We start from the raw sequence: 2673 nt of genomic DNA, 5'->3' as shown, positions 1-2673 counted from the left end.
AAGTGGAGTGCGTGCTGTTTATTCACCGTTGAATTTATCGCTAACAAGTCACAGACACATACTGTAGAAGAATCCTAAACCCAACAACAACACAGAATATATTTATACTATTAAGAAGTATAAGTAAAAGCCTTTTATTTTGACAATTAAAAATAAATATATTTTAAATTCTCACAATATTTAATTTGATAATCGCTAGGGACATCATTTTGTAATGCATCGAACATCTGCTACAACTTCAATACTGCATCTTTGGGCTTTACTGTGCTGTTAGTTTCACAAAATATTAAAACTAATGATTTATTATATATGATTCCAATCCCCTTTATGAAGATAACAATACTATTGTACCCGTTTTTTCTGTTTCGTTGTCAATGCAATAATCAATTAACAAATCTTCTATTCAGCTGGTATGTTAAATCGATCGGGATATCTTCGAATAAGTTCTTCACCCATCCGACCTGGACCCACTGTTTAGCTTGATTGCTGCACTTAAACCATCACATTCACAAACAAATATGGAACATATCAAGCATGTTTCACTGCTACATTTACAAGTTAACTTATTCATAACTTAAAAACGAAAATGGCGTAACTATATGAGACTGAATTATGGTGATTATTAGACTGACATCAGTTAATCAGGAACGAACTATTACGGGCCGGACGTAGCCTGTAGGTTAAAGTGGCGAACTGTGCTTCCCAGAGTCCGCGTCTCTAGTTGTTTTAAAATCACGCTCTGCACTTTGTTGCATTACAACATTAATAGACCAACCACACAATTCCATTAGAATAGCCCAAGATTGGCGATGGGTGCTGTTAGCTGCTTCCTTGTTTTCTATCAATTCAGAATTAGGGTCATCTAACTCAAATAACCCCTTTTCTAGCTTTGCACGAATACCCAAATCAATCAAGCAAAATGTATTATTATGGCGATACTGCCTTTTACCTATAACTTAAGATTATTACCTCCTTTATAACGTTAAACACTGTAATATGGTTAATATCGAATTTGTACATTCTAAAGTTTGATATTTTCGAGTTTTGTAAAATGTTATCAATGATAAATAGTAATTGTATTTTTTCATTTCTACAAAAAAAAAAAAACTTCTGCACACAAAAAATTACAATGCCCTACCTACTACAGTTTATTTAATAACTGAAAATCTATGAAGAAACTATAAGAAACAAAAACTGAAATATCATACCTTTGTTTTATAATATGCATCATTTATTAGGATGATTATTTTTATTTGAATATTTATATTTAGGACTAACTTAGTCAAACCTCAAGCGAGTATGGCGGTTGAAAATGTCACTAATAGCAAGGGAACGAAATTGACGAATCAAGCCTATGTTGTTTGACATTACATACTACTTCTTAGACCAGTTATTAAATTAACTACATTATGCACTTGGTTAATTCTGTTTTGATTTATTTAGGTAGTTAGTGAAAAACCACAGTAAATGGAACAAACTGTCCGAAGTCTGATATTCGAGAAACTAGTTTCGACACATTCGTGCGTCCTCTTCAGTCTCACGTTTGTCTTCTGGCAGGAAAAAAACTGGTCAACAAACGCCTACGTGACCCCTGATCTTGGAATTCCCTTAAGGACACAGGAGGTCAGGAAGTTGTTAAGTTTAAAGTGGCCTTGGGAAGTGTTGAAATTAGGCAGGCGTTTGATTAAGCAACTTTCGACAATTATTCATTTTATGTAGTTATCCGTTTTGTATAAAATTCTTGTTGATTTCCAATCAATTTGGTGGCCTGAATTTCTCATATGAAGAAAAATGGCATTGTTTTGGTTTCCATATTTTATGTCTTTTTTTTTTTTTTATGTTCAGAAGCTCTTGTGTCAACACTTCTTCCGGTTTCACCTACATAACCTTTCTCACAAGATTGACATGGTATAATATAAACGCCTTGTTTTTTATCCTCAGGTGTTTTTCTGTTTGAAGTTAGGTTACTTTTAATGGTGTTCGGATATTCTAAGGATATTCTTCCTTAATATTTTCTCAAGGGGTTCATTGTTAGTGTTGTAGCCAATATAAAGTGGTTTCATATTATCATTGGTTGATCTTTTTTTATCTTCACGGAAAAAGGTTTTTCTTGCTTTGAGATGGCAATTTAATGAAACATTGTGGAAAATGCAGTTCTTTGAAAATAGAAAATATATTTTTTATTAAATGTTCAAGCGTTGTTGGGTGGCATATCTTACATGCTCTAAGAAAAAATGAAGAAATAATAGATGTTTTGACCTGTTTATGATGACACGAAAAGAAGTGAACATAACTTAAAGAATTTATCGGTTTGTGGTAAACTGAGTTTTTTCTGGTTATCAAAACATCGAAAAAAGGAAGTTGATCATCCTTTTCCCGTTCAACTTTAAGTTTGATAGTTGGATGAAGTTGATTAAAGTTGTTAAAATCACTTATTTTGTTTGGCCACACAGAAAATATGTCATCAGCATATCTGAACCATGGAATTTTTGAAAGGTTTATATTGATGGAAGGAACTAATTCGGTTTCAAAATATTCCATGAAAAGATTGCACAGTATTGGTGACAGTGGATTTCCCGTGGCCATTCCGTATTTTTGTCTAAAATACTGACCAAAACAGGTAAATACATTGTTGTTTACACAGATTTCGATAAGACAGATAAAAGTGTGAAT

Source organism: Limulus polyphemus, unplaced genomic scaffold, assembly GCF_000517525.1.
Source record: "Limulus polyphemus unplaced genomic scaffold, Limulus_polyphemus-2.1.2 Scaffold373, whole genome shotgun sequence".
NCBI classification, from domain to species: Eukaryota; Metazoa; Arthropoda; class Merostomata; order Xiphosura; family Limulidae; genus Limulus; species Limulus polyphemus.
Note: the sequence above shows the minus strand (reverse complement) of the source record.